Consider the following 18497-nt stretch of genomic DNA (forward strand, 5'->3'; position numbering starts at 1 on the left):
TGGCTTTCTTTTGCATTGGCCAGGTCCAATTTTAACTGGCTCAGCATTTTGTTTTGTTCTGCAATTTCAGCTTTCAAGGTTTTAACCTCCAGCCCCGCATTAAACATCCCCTGCTATTGCATGTAGAAACATTTACTCCAACAGTAACCTGGAGCCCGGGAAGAGGCACAGTGTGCGTAGCAGAGCAATGGTTACCTTGTCATCTCCTGTTCCTTTGCTTGATTATCTCTCTGACCTATGTAATTGCTTTGGGACAGCTGAAACTCGGCCAGAAAAATCTCGACTCTCTCCAAAGAACTCGAAAAACTTTTGTTCCTCCATGAAATAAATCGAGGTCAGTTATCGTCTCCTCTCTGAAATCTTGTCAAGCAGAAACACGGCACAAATGTCCTCTTCTTTTGCCCCATTTTCGAAAGTGCGAATCAACAGAATAATTTCAATTAATTGTCTCAATTTCAGGGTATTCTTATTGTAAGATAGCAGACTGACATATAAACAGTACAATGACGATGACACACTGGGGCTGCGGAGGGGGAGTTGCTCAGCCTGCCCCCTTCACCCACTGACTGCAGTCTAATGCACACATGTTCCTGGGCTACTGCTGGAAATTCACCAGTGTAATACATCACTGATTAGCTCAGTGGAATCGACATCTTAATCTTGCACCTCAGTGGTGTCCACCCACTATCGCCCTCCTCTAGTGTGGCAGGGTGTGGCTCAGAGATAATGCTATCTCCACAAGTCTGTCCTCCTGCTCCACACTACAGCCACTCACCTCTGTCAGCCTTGGCTCAGTGAGTAGCTCTCTCGTCTCAGAGTCAGTGGGTTGGGAATTCATAATCCCACTCCAGAGATCAGTACATAATCTAGGCCGACACTCCAGTGCCAGTACCAAGGGAGTGCCGCACTGTCGGAGGAGCAGTACCAAGGGAGCGCCGTACTGTTGGAGGGGCAGTACTGAGAGAACGCCGCACTGTCGGAGTGGCAGTACTGAGGGAGCGCTGCACTGTCGGAGGGGCAGTACTGAGGGAGCGCCACACTGTCGGAGGGACAGTACTGAGGGAGCGCCGCACTTTTGGAGGGCCAGTACCAAGGGAGTGCCGCACTGTCGGAGGAGCAGTACCGAGGGAGCGCCACACTGTCGGAGGGACAGTACTGAGGGAGCGCCACACTGTCGGAGGAGCAATACTGAGGGAGCGCCGCACTGTCGGAGGGGCAGTACTGAGGGAACGCCGCACTGTTGGAGGGGCAGTACTGAGGGAGCGCTGCACTGTCGGAGGTGCCATCTTTTGGATGAGACGTTAAACTGAGGCACCGTCTGTTCCCTCAGATGGACATAAAAGATCCCATGGCCACTATTTTGAAGAAGAGCAATGGAGATCACCCTGATGTTCTGGCCGATATTAATCCCTGAAATCATACCACATTGTGGGAGCTTGCTGTGCGCAAATTCCCCACCACATTTCCTACATTACAACAGTGACTACACTTCAAAAGTACTTCATTTTTAGTGTAAAATGCTTTGCAACTGCCCAAAGTTGTGAAATGCAAGTTCATTTGTACTTTTAAATTAATCTATCCCGGGACCACACACATGCACAGTCAGATAGGGAGGGAAGAGCCGGAAAAACCAGAGCTCATGAAAATGGGGAAAAATACCAGAGAAAAATCTAGAGAAAGAGACAAAGAGTAACACAGGTCAAGAGTAATTACTTGCGATCCACTGTAGAGCATCTTGGAGGTCTTCATTTACACGAGACACTTTGTAGACAAACAGAATACACAGAATCCCTGGCCCTCCTGCACATCTGGAAATATCTAGTTCTTGCACAATATCTTCATGTATTTTTCCTCGACCGTAATATTCCACTGGTGTAAAACAGAACTTGTACTGAATCATTCATAATTACACCAGATATATTTTACTCAGTGTACGATTTCCAGACACTAAAAGTGAAAGGTGTTCAGTTTCATTTCCAGCAACACCATGTGACATATTCTTCTGCGGAACCAAGCACTGAATTAGGAGACAGGCAACCAGCAGTGTAGGTCAACAGTACAGGCCTGGGACTGACAAACCCAAGTCAGTGAGGTTCACGATTACTGGAAGGATCTCAGGGTTCACATTATCATATAGTTGGACCCCTTCTGAGCGTATCACAATCCCACTCTTTGGTCCCTGTGTGTGTACGGGACATGTAAGAGGGGCCCGGGTGGTTGATGTGTTTGTTGAGGTTTCTATTGTTACTTGAGTGGTTGGTGGGGCGGTGGTAGTTTGGATTATCACGGGGAAACATCTTCCAACACCAATCATAATAATCGGTGCACTCAAAGATTGGGCACTTTCCCCATCCCTTCTCCCCTTGTCAGGGTATTCCGGAGTAACTTTTCACGCACTGTACTTGCACACTGTCCGCTGGCACACATCCTACTCTCTGATTGAAACATACTGTGTGCGCATCCATCCACATAACAGTTATTCCCGCTGTAAATTCCCCATCCACCCTTTCCCTGATCTTGATTCCAGGAACCTAGAGATATCCGTCATTCTGGTGCTACAATTTAAATGCACTGTTTTGCCAATTGTCACAGTCAATGTCCCTTGCTCTTGATCACAACTGATGTCGCCGAATTCTTACAATACAGGCCTTGTTGTTCCTTTCGATTGGTCTGCACAGCTCTTTGTGAACGCGATACAGTCTCTCCGTTCCTCGCTAGCAGTCGTGATTCGTACGCGCGTAAGCCGTCGTGATTCCCCCTATCCACAGCCTTGCGCAGTTTATCATGGTACCTGTAAGATTGCTTCTGTCAAATCTACTTGACCTGCCAGCTATTCCAGCAACATGGGTGGCATTTATACTGTCTCACCTTGGTCCTCAGAATCAGTCTACGATGAGCCCCAACACCAGCAGCACCAACAATACCACCAACCTTCTCCTTAATCACCTGATGCTGCACAGGACAGAGGGTATCAGCACCCGACCACATTGCTGCCCAGGAGGCTAGGGATAGCTTCACCTTGGCTAGGTTTACTTAACTTTATGCTGTACACCCATATGGCTGCCACATGCTGCACCAGGTTGGCACCACCCCACAGCAACACCATAAAGAATCCCTACGATAACCAAGCCATTCCTTTTACACTGACCACCATTGCTGGAGTTTCCATTGTGTTTCATCAGTCACTACAACTCACTAAGTCACTTCCAAAGGTGCAGACAAATGTCTCAAAGATGGCAAAGTGGTGATAATAAAGATTTTAATGGTTGACAATACAGTAACGGAAACTTACCATTGACATTGACTAAAACACCCAACTGCCTACCTGTTATGTATTGATTCTTGGGGTCACTAGACACCAGGGGGCGCCACTGTTGGAGGCCATCGGGCTGTATGCGCGTATGCGCGGGCCCTGATATATAAGTGAGTACCATGTCACGTGCGCACTTTGGGCGCGAATAAAGTTGAACCAGGTTTACACCTGAGTGAGTTTACAGTAACAAGTCTTTCGAGTTATTATATGCATATCATTTGGCAACGAGGTAACGTAAGAACCTTTGCATGCACAATGGGCACCATTGGAATTTTGGAGAGATTCGTGGATGGCGAGGATTGGGCGGATTTTATCAACCGCCTAGATCAGTACTTTGTGGCCAACAAAATGGAGGAAGCCGGTGACACAGTTAGGCACAGGGCAGTTATCCTCACCGTTTGTGGTCCAACAATTTATGGCCTCAAAGAATCTTCTCTCGCCTGCACATCCAACGGACAAAGACTACGAAGAGTTGTGCGCTCTGGTGCGTGAACATCTCAAGCCAAAAGAGGGGATCATCATCTCACGCTATTGCTTCTACACACATGTTCGTGCTGAGGGCCAGGATGTGTCGGGATTCGTCGCCGACCTAAGACATCTGGCTGAGCCGTGTAAGTTCGGAAACGCGTTGGAAGACATGCTGCAAGATTTCTTCGTGATCGGCATCAACCATGATGTGATCCTTCGAAAATTGTTGGCTGCAGAAACGCTGGATTTGAGCAAGGCCATCGCGACTGCCCAGGCATGCATGGCGACTAATGATAATTTAAGGCAGATATCATCGAAGAGTCAGAGCTCCATGGCAAGTACTGTAAACAAGATTGTGTCGTCGTCTGGCAGAGTTGCTTATGGCAGGGCCTACTCGACTGCTTATGTGAAACCTGTAGCTACTCAAAGTCCGCCAACTGGTACGAATCCGATTTCATCCTGTTGGCATTGTGGGGGCAATCATCGGCCTCATCAGTGTCAGTTTAAACAATACATCTGTAACGGCTGTTAGAAAGTGGGGCATCTTCAACGAATGTGTCCACAACTGAGCAAGCATGCTGCTGCTCATCACATTGCTGGTGATGACCAGTCTAGTGCTGGCCCGGATATGCAACCCGAGATATCCGAGGAGGAAGTGTATGGTCTGTATTCATTCCTGACGAAGAGCCAACTGATAATGGTTAATGTAAAGCTAAATGGCGTGCCTGTATCAATGGAGCTGGACAAGGATGCGAGTCAGTCGATAATGAGCCAAAGAACATTCGACAAGCTGTGGGATACTGAGGCGGTGAAGCTTAAGCTGAGTCTAGTCAGTGCCAAGTTGTGTACTTACACTAAGGAACTCATACCGGTGATTGGCAGTGCAGCAGTCAAGGTGTCGTATGATGGTGTGGTTCCCGATTTACCATTATAGATCGTCCCAGGCAATGGTCCAACGCTGTTCGGCAGGAATTGGCTTGAGAAAATCAAATGGAACTGGAATGATATCAAACCATTGTCTTCGGTGGATGACACTTTGTGTGCTCAAGTGCTGAAGAAGTTTCCTTCTTTGGTTGAACCGGGCATTGGCAATTTTTTTTTGCCTTCTCTCCCCGCTGTAGCTGCACAAGCTCGCCTTTATAGGCCGCTCCGGCGCTGCTCCCGCCTCTCACCAACTGCCGCTGCCTGTGGAACACCCGCTGGGCCTTTATAGGCCACTCTGACGCTGCTCCCGCCTCTCACCAACTGCCGCTGCCTGTGGAACACCCGCTGGGCCTTTTATAGGCCACTCTGACGCTGCTCCCGCCTCTCACCAACTGCAAATTCGAAAACCAAGACCATCAAAATGCACTCAGACCTCAGAATGTGACGGAGCTGCATTCATTCCTTGGGCTACTCAACTACTTCGGTAACTTTTTACCCAGATTGAGCATCTTACTTGAGCCACTGCACATGCTGCTCAGCAAAGGTAACAACTGGGTCTGGGGTGTATCTCAAGATTGAGCTTTTGAGAAAGCTAAGAATCTGCTCTGTTCAAACAAGCTGCTTGTTCACTATGATCTGTGTAAGTGTCTTGTATTGGCCTGTGATGCTTTATCACATGGGGTTGGCTATGTACTCCAACAAGCAAATGAGTCGGGTAAGCTACAACCTGTTGCATATGCTTCGAGAAGTTTGTCAAAAGCGGAAAGAGCTTACAGAAAAAGAAGCTTTGGCCTGTATGTATGGGGTCAAAAAGATGTATCAGTGCCTGTTTGGTCTTCGTTTTGAACTTGAAATGGATCACAAGCCACTTATTTTATTATTTTTGGAAAACAAAGATATTAATACCAATGCATCGTCCCGCATTCAGAGCTGGGCGTTGACGTTGTCTGCCTATGATTATGTCATTCGTCACAGACCGGGCACTGAGAATTGTGCCAATGCACTGAGGCGTCTTGTCTTTGCCCACAGCAGATATGGAGACACCTCAACCTGCAGATCTACTGCTATTAATGGATGCTTTTGAGAGTGAAGGAACCCCTGTCACTGCTCAACAAGTCAGGATCTGGACCAGCCATGACCCTATTTTATCGGATGTGAAATGTTGTGTCCTCAGTGGTGATTGGTCTGCAAACCTATGGAAATGTGTGATGAGACCAAACCTTCCACCGTGGCAAAGATGAACTGTCCATTCAGTCAGATTGCCTACTGTGGGACAATCGTGTTGTTATGCCTAAGAAAGGCAGAGCAAAATTTGTATGTGAACTACATAGCACTCATCCGGGCATTGTCATGATGAAAGCCATTGCTAGGGCTCATGTTTGGTGGCCTAAAATTGACTCTGATCTGGAATCATGTGTGCATCAGTGCAATACTTGCATGCAGCTAAGTAAAGTACCAGCGGAATCTCCACTGAGTCTTTGGTCGTGGCCATCTAAACCATGATTGAGATACACATCGATTTTGCGGGCCCTTTCCTAGGAAAGATGTTTTTTGTTATGGTGGATGCATATTCAAAGTGGATAGAATGCATTATTGTGCCATCCAGTACGTCAACAGCTACTATTGAGAGCCTTTGTGTCATGTTTGCTACTCATGGCTTGCCTGACGTTGTTGTGAGCAACAACGGATCGTGCTTCACAAGTCTGGAGTTTCAGGAGTTCATAAAACTTAATGGTATTAGACACGTAAGGTCTGCTTCTAATGGTCAAGCAGAGCGTGCGGTTCAAACGATCAAGCAAAGCATGAAACGTGTAACTCAGGGTTCACTGCAGTCTCACTTGACCTATACACTGCTTAGTTACAATCTTACCTGGGTCTCCCCTGCTGAACTACTGATGAAGAGAAGTCTCAAGACCAGGCTTTCTCTTGTCCATCCTGATTTGAATGATCGTGTTGAAAACAGATGTCAAAATCAGCAATGGTATCATGATCGCGCTGCTGTGTCACGTGACATTTCGGTCAACGATCCAGTTTATGTGCTGAATTATGGTAAAGGTCCAAAGTGGATCGCCGGTACTGTTACGGCCAAGGAGGGTAATAGAGTGTTTATTGTCATGCTCAAGAATGGGCAAACATGCAGGAAACATGATGATCAGATAAAACTGCGGCACATGGCTGAACTGGAACCATTTGCGGAAGATGCAGTCAGTGACCAGCCAGCCAATGTTCCTTCATCAGAATTGTTAGGTATGTATGTAAATCTCACCAATATGTAAGACTTGCCACCAGGAGGCACACCTGTGGGAGACCCAAGGGTCACCTGTGCACTCTGGGCAAGCACGTATAAAAGGTAATCCATCATGCTGCTTCCTCACTCTGGAGTCTGAACAAAGAGACCAAGGTCACAACAGTTTCAGCTTACAAAATAGTCTTGTGGAGTTATTCCGAACATAACAAATTGGCGCCGAGTAATGGATTACGAGCTTTCACATGGTAATGGCTGCCATTGGTATTCTTGAGAGAATTGTTGAGGGTGATGATTGGGAAGCCTTCGTTGAGCGTCTTGACTAGTACTTTGTGGCCAACGAACTGGACAAGGCTGAGACGGCGGTCAAGTGCAGTGCAATTCTCCGCACCGTACATGGGTCTTCGATATATGGCATCCTCAAAAATCTGCTGGCACCGGACAAACCAACGGACGAGACTTACACAGAACTGTGCACCCTGGTTCGGGAACACCTCAAGCCGAAGGAGAGCATCTTAATGGCCAGGTATCACTTTTACATGCACCATCGCTCCAAGCGCTAGAATGTGGTGAGCTTTGTCGCCGATCTAAGACGCCTTGCAAGACAGTGCGAATTTGCAGGATCTTTGGGGGAAATGTTGCGGGACTTTTTCATGCTTGGAATCGGCCACGAGGTCATTCTTTGCAAACTGCTGTCTGTCGAATCCCTAGATCTGAGCAAGGCCATCACAATAGCCCAGGCTTTCATATCCATGAGCGACAACACGATATCTGCACAGAATCGAAGCTCACCGGCAAGTACTGTGCATAAAATAATGCTTTCAGCAGGCAGAACTGTACATGGCAGGGCCCACACGACCGCAGAGGCCAGACCTCGGCCTAGGGTGACTCAGAGTCCGCCGTGGGGCGTGAATGCGTATCCATTAACACCATGTTGGCGCTGCGAGGGCAGTCATAGAGCCCATCAATGTCCATTCAAGCACTATGTGTGCAAGGGCTGTGGAACAATGGGACACCTCCAGCGAATGTACAAACAACCTGTGACTCATCACGTGGCAGAGCCAGGGGAGAACGACCGATCCAGTGAGGATCACGCTGAACGAGCAGGAGAGGCAACCCAACCTGAGGATGAAGAGGAAGTATATGGGGTACACACCTTCACCACCAAAAGCTCTCCGATAATGTTAAAAGTTAAACTCAACGCCACTCCAGTCTCCATGGAACTGGACACGGGGGCGATCAATCAATAATGAGCCAGAAGGCATTCGAGAGGCTGTGGGGCGACAGAGCACAATGACCCAAGTTGATCCCGATTCAGGCAAAGCTATGCACCTACACCAAGGAACTGATACCAGTTATTGGTCGTACGGATATAAGAGTATCCCATGAGGGAGCGGTGCACAATTTACCACTGTGGATTGTTTCAGGTGATGGGCCAACGCTGCTTGGTAGAAGGTGGATGGGGAAGATTCGATGGAACTGGGAAGACCTCTGTGTATTTCTCGGGCGAACGAAGTCTCCCTTGCTCAAAGGCTGAGCAAGCCCCCACCTTCAGCTGGACCAGGCATCGAAGTGCAGACCATTTGCATATCCCCGAGGCACAGGCCGCTCATCACGACCACGAGGAGGTAAAGATCAACCGAGCAGTGGTACAGGCGCGGTACCCACCACCCAAAGCCGACGACCTCTTCACGACGATGGAAGAGGCCCCAGGTCGACTAAGCAGAGTGGGAATCCGGCCGAAACGATCCGAATGCGTCTTTCCGACGCCAGAGGCAAAATCCCTGGAGAAGAAGATCGCGGCAGTCGGCATCATGGACACGGATGAGTGTGCGTCCAGACCACAGGATGAAAGTGCGTCCAGACCACGGGACGAGAGAGCGTCCAGACCACAGGATGTCGACGCAACGAAACAGAGGCATGTGTTGCCCAGCAAGGAAGACGACCGGGCTTGGGGCAAAGGTAAAGGGGCGGCCGCTGAGAAGGCCAGGAACCCACTACGCTCCAATAAATTGTTTGCACTGTGTAACCCATGTGAGCGCTCTTTCGCAGCCAATGATGTATTATCATATTGGGTCAGGGGTACCTTACAACAAGCCAAAGTAGCGGGCGAACACCAACCAGTCGTATATGTATCTGACAAAGTATTTGTAGCAAGTGATGTGTTATCAGACGGGGTCGGGCGTGTTGTGCAGCAAGCCAAAATATCGGGCGAACCCCAACCGGTTGTACATGTATCCAATAAGGTAACAAAAGCAGTAGCCTGTGTTCACGGGACAAAAGAGACATACCAAAGAGTGTCCCAGTATTTGCTCGAGTCAGACAAGCTGCCTATCTCTCAGTTTTGGGAGAATAGAGGCACCATTATCAATGCTTTGTTTTAAATATGTCTAACACTGTCTATGCATTGTAACATGATCCGCCACGGGCCAGGCACTGAGAATGGCGCTACTGCCCTCAGTTGGCTATCGTTGCCCACTACCAGGGTGGAAACGGCGCAGCCCGCAGACCGGCTCATTGTTATGGAAGTGCTAGAAAGCGAGGGGTCAACCATAACGGCTCCGCAGTTCAGGACCTGGACCAGGACCAGCCAGGATCCCATGTTACTGCCTGCCAACGGCGAACCGCTGGATGGGATGTTGCAGCTTATCCATCGCAAAGACGAATTGCTCATCCCATCAGATTGCCCCCTGTGGGGAAACTCTGCATCGTTGCAAAGAAAGGCAGGGAGGCTACACACAGTCGGTGGATCGGGGCCTCCATACCATGGCCCAGGATCCATGGGGATCACGCGGCCTCCCGCCACTACTGAAAGTCTCAAAGCCATATCGACCATCCTTGGCTTGCCAGACCTTCGGGTCAGCGACAATAGTCCGGAGCGGGCAGCCCAAATCATAAAGCCAAGCACCACACGTGTCACGGTAGACTCCCTACAGACCCGGCTATCCCGGGTGCTACGCAGTCACCGGACTGAATCGCTCAGAACCGAGCCTTCCAGAGAATGTACCATGATCGTACGGCTCCCCCCCGTGACATCAGAATAAATGATGTAGACCGTGTTCAGGGCCCCAGATGGGCTGCTAGCACTGTATTAGCCAAAGAGGGGAATGGAGTGTTTGTGATGAGTGTTTGTTGTGAAACCATGTATTGGGTAAACGCAGAAAGCATTTGGACCAGACCAAACTGCGAACTACAGATAACCAGGAATCACTGTGAAAGGACCTGGCCCGCAGTGACCCACTAACACAATCGACCTCGCTGTCTACCACGAGGATGAACCCACCATACCCATCAGACCAACGATCCGACCAACTCACCCATGCCAGGACTTCAACCCAGGCGATCGAACCGGGAACGCAGAGCGCCAGATCGCCTCAACTTGTACATAAGACTTTGGGGGGGGGGGCGGGGGGGGGAGTGATGTTATGTATGTATGTAAACCTCACCAATATGTAAGACTTGCCACCAGGGGGCACACCTGTGGGAGACTTAAGAGTCACCTGTGCACTCTGGGCAATTAGGTATAAAAGGTAATCCACCATGCTGCTCCCTCACTCTGGAGTCTGAATAAAGAGACCAAGGTCACAACAGTTTGAGCTTACAATACAGTCTTGTGGAGTTATTCTGAACATAACAAGAATACTCTGCTGTCACTACTGAATCTGGACTTTCAGTCTCTGACATGGTCATCACCACTCCCATCAGATCGGTTACTCAGCCTCCAGTCATAACTGACTCAGAATGATCGCCCAGAACTGGAGTTGAACTGAGACGATTAACTCGTGAGCAGAAAGCCCCAGACAGTCTTTAATTTGTAAAGAGACTGATACTAAGATCTTGAAGGGGGATGTTGTTATGTATTGATGCTTAGGGTCACTAGACACCAGGGGGCGCCACTCTTGGAGGTCATTGGGCTGTACGCGCGTGTGCACGGGCCCTGGTATATAAGTGTGAGTACTATGTCATCTGTGCACTTTGGGCACGAATACAGTTGAACCAGGTTTACACCTGAGTGAGTTTACAGTTACAAGTCTTTTGAGTTATATACATAACACAACCCTTGTGAATCTTTCTCTTACGCGTCCTTCTACAAGGTGCAACCCCTGTGGCTTCAGCAGATGTAGAGGCAGCTGCTCACCTCCCTGCTGCGACTGCAGACCCTTTTGGCGGTCGACCTCTGTGTTTTGGAGCCTGTGATGGCCCCGCCAAAGTCTGCTCCTCCTGCAACTGTACAGGGGTAGACTTGGCCATTGTGTGCTCTGACTCCCTCCACAAACATATGGAGGGAGTCATCGGAGAACCTGGGTGCAGCCCTCTGCCTCTGTGTAGCCCTCTGTCCAGCTGTTTGGAGCAATGAAAACCTCCTAAATGAACCTTGAAATGCAATGTGGTCAAGGTCCTTTTAAATATATCAACAGAAAACATGTCATGGATGACATCATCAGACCCGCACCATTTAATTGGGCCGGGTAACACGCAGGGCGGGCTTAATAGGCCCCATTATCACAAAGTCATTTCTGCAGTGGATGGAAGCAGCAACAGGATCACGACCCTCCCACCCGCATCCGACCCGCGCAGGTTCAGAAAATTCTGGCCAAACTCTGACTATGGGGAGTAATAAATGATTGGAATGTTTACGGGAAGCACGACTCCATTGAGAGGAATCTGCTCGATACCATTCGGAATTGAATAGCAAAACAAGTAAGGACGGGCAGATGCTTCTCAGCATAATAAAATCTCCCAAAGCGCTTCACAGGAGGGTTATTAAAAAAAATTGACACCGAGCCATGTAAGGAGATGTTACGGCAGATGGCCAAAAGTTAATCAAAGAGGTAGGTATGAAGGAGGAAAGAGAAGAAGAGAGACCGAGAGATCTAGGGATCGAATTCCAGAGCTTAGGACCTAGCCAGCTGAAGGCCGGCCACCGATGGTGGAGCGATTATAATCAGGGATGCTCAAGAGGGCAGAATTAGAGGAACGTAGACATCTCGGTGGGTGTAGAACTGGGTTTAAGCAATAGATTCTTGGATGAGTGTAAATTAAAATCGTTCAGTGGGAGGGGGTTTCCATGGACACTAAGTAAAACCAAGAGGCAGAAAACCTTAAAAATAAATACTTGCACTTATATTGCACATTTCACAATCTCAGGACGTCCCAAAGTGCTTCACAGCCAATGAAATGTAGCATAGTCATTGTTGGAATGTAGCAGCCAAATTGTTCACAGCAAGGTCCCACAAAGAGCAATGTAACAATGACCAGATAAATCTGCTTTTTAGTGATGCTATCTGAGAGATAAAATATTCCTTTGAAATACTGCCATGGAATCATTCATGTCTACCTGAGCGGGCAGAAGGGGCCTCGGTTTAGCGCCTCATCCAAAAGACGGATGCTGCAGCTATTAAGAGCCAAGACTGAACGTCTGTGCTGCAGAACTGGACAATACAGGTGACTATCTGTCCACAGGCAATGGGATAATACATACTGCGAGAGTTGACCGAAGTACATGTGTCATAGAAAGGGTATGAAATAGAATGCAAGTCATCTTCTGTGTAATACTTCTGATGAGGAATAGCTTGGATTGGCAATGCTCCTGGTCCACGATGGGTATCCTATTTGTAAGTATAAGAAACATATTTGCTTGCTTGTAATCAATAGATTTGAAAGTTAACGTCTTTAGTCCGAGCCTTTTAGGACTGGAGCACTTGTCCTAATTGATAACAGTCTAATGCATGCTTGTACAGAATTGGAGAGCGAGAAGCAGCATTTCAGGCTGTGGATCGGGCAGCAGATTCCCCAGTATGTGTGTGGTCCACGTTATGACCGGCCTCTTCCTGTCAGATCTCCTCAATAATGTGAAACACAGAAGAGCTCTTTTTGCTGTGTACACAGCAACATTCACCGCTTGAAGGAGTGACGGCCGAGTGTAAGAATATTGCAGCACTGTGTGAAAGCAGATAAAGCTCCCTATGGTGAGCATTTCCCATCTTCACCTCCAAGCTCATCCTCTCCCACCGGTTCCCCTGTGCTTACTGACCTACATTGGCTCCTGGTCTGGAAACACCTCCAATTTAAAATTTTAATCCTTCTCTTCAAATCCCTCCATGGTCTTGTCCCTCCCTATCTGTGTAATCTCCTCCAACGCTATAATCGTCAAGATCTCTGCACTCCTCCAATTCTGGCCTCTTGTACATTCTCGATTTCCATCGCTCCACCATTGGTGGCCGTGCCTTCAGCTGCCTGGGCCCTGGGCTCTGGAATATCCTTGCAAACCTCTCTATCTCTCTCTCCACTTTTAAAACACTCCTTAAAACCTACCTCTTTGATCCCTTTTCCTCACTTGTCCCAATATCTGCTTATGTGGCTTGGTGTCAGTTTTTATCCAATTAATACTCTTGGGAAGCGCCTTGGAACAGCTGTACTGCGTTGAAGATGCTATGTAAATACAAGTAGTTGTTGTCTGCCCACAATCTGTTCTGTTTCCTCTTTACAGGTGCTCAGGGTTCCCAGCATGACTGCTCCTCTCCCGATTGTAATTTTGTGACACTGGTCATGGAACAGCTTTTCCCTGGGAGGGAGAGAGAATAATGTGAAGGGACATGTGAGGGGCAGGGACATGTTCCCCACATATGAGGGGAATGCATCTGATGATACGAGACCTGATGGCTTGCATCCTAGGGCCTTAAAAGAAGTGGCTGCAGAGATAGTGCATGCATTGGTTGTAATCTACCAAAATTCCCTGGATTCTGGAGAGGTCCCAGAGGATTGGAAAACCACAAATGTAACCCCTCCTATTTAACAAAGGAGGGAGACAGAAAGCTATGGACCAGTTAGCCTACATCTGTCATTGAGAAAATGCTGGAGTCCTTTATTAAGGAAGTAGTAGCAGGACATTTGGAAAAGCATAATACAATCAAGCAGAGTCAGCATGGTTTTATGAAAGGGAAATCATGTTTGACAAATTAGCTGGAGTTCTTTGAGCATATAACGAGCAGGGTAGATAACGGGGAACCAGTAGATGCCATATATTCGGATTTCCAGAAGGCATTCGCTAAGGTGCCATATAAAAGGTTACTGCACAAGAGCTCACGGGGTTGGGGGTAATATATTAGCATGGATAGAGGATTGACTAACGAACAAAACACAGAGTCAGGATAAATGGGTCATTTTCAGGTTGGCAAACTAAAGCGTGGGGTGCCACAGGGATCAGTGCTGCGGCCTCAACTATTTATAATCTATATTAATGACTTGGATGAAGGGAGTGAGTGTAATGTTGCCAAATTTGCTGATGATACAAAGATAGGTGGGAAAGCAAGTCGAAAGGAGGACTCTAAAAGAATCTGCAAAGGGATTTGGCTAGGCTAAGTGAGTGGGCAAAAATTTGGCAGATGGAGTATAATGTGGGAAATGTGAGGTTATCCACTTTGGTAGGAAAAATAAAAAAGCAAATTATTTTTTAATGGGGCGAGATTACAAAATGCTGCGGTACCGAGGGATCTGGGGGTCCTTGTACATGAAACACAAAAGTTAGTATGCAGGTACAGCAAGTGATTAGGAAGGCAAATGGAATGTTGGCCTTTATTGCAAGGGGGATGGAGTATAAAGTGGGGAAGTCCTGCTACAACTGTACAGGGTATTGGTGAGACTACACCTGGCGTACTGCGTATAGTTTTGGCCTCCTTATTTAGGGAGGGATCTACTTGCATGGGAGGCAATTCAGAGAAGGTTCACGAGCTTGATTCCTGAGATGAAGGGGTTGTCTTATGAAGCAAGGTTGAGCAGGTTGGACCTATACTCATTAGAGCTTAGAAGAAGCAGAGGTGATCTTATTGAAATGTATAAGATTCTGAGGGGGCTTGACAGGGTAGATGCAGAAAGAATGTTTCCCCTCATGGAGGAATCTAGAACTAGGGTCATATTTTAAGAATAAGGGGTCGCTCATTTAAAACAGAGATGAGGAGGAATTTCTTCTCTCAGAGAGTCATGATTGTGTAATGAGAGAGGATTAATTAGCAATCTCGTTGTGCGAGGCTCCTTGGGGAAGAGTGACCATAATATGGTGGAATTCTGCATTAGGATGGAGAATGAAACAGTTAATTCAGAGACCATGGTCCAGAACTTAAAGAAGGGTAACTTTGAAGGTATGAGGCGTGAATTGGCTAGGATAGATTGGCGAATGATACTTAAGGGGTTGACTGTGGATGGGCAATGGCAGACATTTAGAGACCGCATGGATGAACTACAACAATTGTACATTCCTGTCTGGCGTAAAAATAAAAAAGGGAAGGTGGCTCAACCGTGGCTATCAAGGGAAATCAGGGATAGTATTAAAGCCAAGGAAGTGGCATACAAATTGGCCAGAAATAGCAGCGAACCCGGGGACTGGGAGAAATTTAGAACTCAGCAGAGGAGGACAAAGGGTTTGATTAGGGCAGGGAAAATGGAGTACGAGAAGAAGCTTGCAGGGAACATTAAGACGGATTGCAAAAGTTTCTATAGATATGTAAAGAGAAAAAGGTTAGTAAAGACAAACGTAGGTCCCCTGCAGTCAGGATCAGAGGAAGTCATAACGGGGAACAAAGAAATGGCAGACCAATTGAACAAGTACTTTGTTTCAGTATTCACTAAGGAGGACACAAACAACCTTCCGGATATAAAAGGGGTCAGAGGGTCTAGTAAGGAGGAGGAACTGAGGGAAATCCTTATTAGTCGGGAAATTGTGTTGGGGAAATTGATGGGATTGAAGGCCGATAAATCCCCAGGACTTGATGGACTGCATCCCAGAGTACTTAAGGAGGTGGCCTTGGAAATAGCGGATGCATTGACAGTCATTTTCCAACATTCCATTGACTCTGGATCAGTTCCTATCGAGGGAAGGATAGCCAATGTAACCCCACTTTTAAAAAAAGGAGGGAGAGAGAAAACAGGGTATTATAGGCCGGTCAGCCTGACCTCAGTAGTGGGTAAAATGATGGAATCAATTATTAAGGATGTCATAGCAGTGCATTTGGAAAGAGGTGACATGATAGGTCCAAGTCAGCATGGATTTGTGAAAGGGAAATCATGCTTGACAAATCTTCTGGAATTTTTTGAGGATGTTTCCAGTAGAGTGGACAAGGGAGAACCAGTTGATGTGGTATATTTGGACTTTCAGAAGGCTTTCGACAAGGTCCTACACAAGAGATTAATGTGCAAAGTTAAAGCACATGGGATTGGGGGTAGTGTGCTGACATGGATTGAGAACTGGTTGTCAGACAGGAAGCAAAGAGTAGGAGTAAATGGGTACTTTTCAGAATGGCAGGCAGTGACTAGTGGGGTACCGCAAGGTTCTGTGCTGGGGCCCCAGCTGTTTACACTGTACATTAATGATTTAGACGAGGGGATTAAATGTAGTATCTCCAAATTTGCGGATGACACTAAGTTGGGTGGCAGTGTGAGCTGCGAGGAGGATGCTATGAGGCTGCAGAGTGACTTGGATAGGTTAGGTGAATGGGCAAATGCATGGCAGATGAAGTATAATGTGGATAAATTTGAGGTTATCCACTTTGGTGGTAAAAACAGAGAGACAGACTATTATCTGAATGGTGACAGATTAGGAAAAGGGGAGGTGCAACGAGACCTGGGTGTCATGGTACATCAGTCATTGAAGGTTGGCATGCAGGTACAGCAGGCGGTTAAGAAAGCAAATGGCATATTGGCCTTCATAGCGAGGGGATTTGAGTACAGGGGCAGGGAGGTGTTGCTACAGTTGTACAGGGCCTTGGTGAGGCCACACCTGGAGTATTGTGTACAGTTTTGGTCTCCTAACTTGAGGAAGGACATTCTTGCTATTGAGGGAGTGCAGCGAAGGTTCACCAGACTGATTCCCGGGATGGCGGGACTGACCTATCAAGAAAGACTGGATCAACTGGGCTTGTATTCACTGGAGTTCAGAAGAATGAGACGGGACCTCATAGAAACGTTTAAAATTCTGACGGGTTTAGACAGGTTAGATGCAGGAAGAATGTTCCCAATGTTGGGGAAGTCCAGAACCAGGGGACACAGTCTAAGGATAAGGGGTAAGCCATTTAGGACCGAGATGAGGAGAGACTTCTTCACCCAGAGAGTGGTGAACCTGTGGAATTCTCTACCACAGAACGTTGTTGAGGCCAATTCACTAATATATTCAAAAAGGAGTTAGATGAAGTCCTTACTACTAGGGGGATCAAGGGGTATGGCGAGAAAGCAGGAATGGGGTACTGAAGTTGCATGTTCAGCCATGAACTCATTGAATGGCGGTGCAGGCCAGAGAGCTGTGGAGGCTGAGTCATTGAATATATTTAAGCTGGAGATAGACAGATCTTTGAGCGATAAGGGAGTGAAGGGTTATGGGGAGCGGGCAGGGAAGTGGAGCTGAGTCCATGATCAGATCAGCCATGATCTTATTAAATGGCGGAGCAGGCTCGAGGGGCCGAATGGCCGACTCCTGCTCCTATTTCTTCTGTTCTTATGAGATGTGGAGGTACATTGCCATTTTAAACAATTGTGCTTAATGATTTGCAGCGGGTTAGAAGTACAGATTCATTAAAATGGAAGTGGTGGCCTGTGTAATATAGCACAGAATTTTTGTGCAAGATGAACCTGATGCATCCCATACGCCTCTAAGCTGCCCCCCCCCCGAAGCTAGCGAAATGTGACCTAGAGAAATGATCATTTAGGAGAATAAAAATCAGGCTTGGTGGGACCATCTCATCACTAAAAGTAGCGACACTAGTTAATAAGGCCAAAAATAGCAAACAAAGGGGTTAATTTCGAGGGATAGAATTAAAAAGCAGAGACAATATGTTAACCTTGTGTAGAACCTTGGTTAGACCACACGGAGTACTGTGAACAGTTTTGGTCTGCATATTATAAAAAGGATATGGAAGCACTGGAGAAGGTGCAGCAAAGACTTACGAGAATGATACCAGAACTGAGAGGTTATACCTATCAGGAAAGGCTGAACAGGCTGGGGCTCTTCTACCTAGAAAAGGGATGGCTGAGGGGTGACCTGATATAGGTCTTTAAGTTTTTGAAAGGGTTTGATAGGGTAGATGGTTACCAGTTACGGGCGAGATCAGAACTAGGGACCATAAATATAAGATTGTTACTAATAAACCAATAGAGAATTCAGGAGAAACGTATTCACCAAGAGAGCGTTTAGAATGTGCAACTCGCTACCACAGGGAGTGGTTGAGGCGAAGAGCATTGATGCATTTAAGGGGCGGCTGGATAAACATGAGGGAGAAGGGAATGGAAGGATATGTTGATGGGGTCAAAAACAACAGTTTGACACTAAGCCACAGAAGGAGAAATTAGGGCTGATGACTAAAAGCTTGGTAAGAGGGGTAGTTTTTAAGGAACGTCTTAAAGGAGAAGAGCGAGGTAGAGAGGCTTAGGAAGGGAATTCCAGATCTTCGGGCCCAGGCAGCTGAAGGCACGACCACCGATGGTGGAGCGATTATAATCGAGGATGCTCAAGAGGCCAGAATTGGAGGAGCGCAAACATCTCGGGGGGTTATAGAGCTGGAG

The 18497-nt window shown here is 47.4% G+C and overlaps 1 protein-coding gene and 1 pseudogene across 1 annotated transcript in view; one reads left to right on the plus strand and one right to left on the minus strand.

Annotated features, from left to right (window-relative positions):
* LOC139251719 (kinetochore protein Nuf2-like) overlaps positions 1-107 on the minus strand; it is an 812-nt pseudogene extending 705 nt beyond the window's left edge.
* Positions 1-18497, plus strand: part of LOC139251723 (uncharacterized) — a 128983-nt gene that overhangs the window by 99975 nt on the left and 10511 nt on the right. The gene's annotated exons all lie outside the window — the stretch shown is intronic.

Source organism: Pristiophorus japonicus, unplaced genomic scaffold (assembly GCF_044704955.1).
Source record: "Pristiophorus japonicus isolate sPriJap1 unplaced genomic scaffold, sPriJap1.hap1 HAP1_SCAFFOLD_433, whole genome shotgun sequence".
In the NCBI taxonomy this organism is placed as follows: Eukaryota; Metazoa; Chordata; class Chondrichthyes; family Pristiophoridae; genus Pristiophorus; species Pristiophorus japonicus.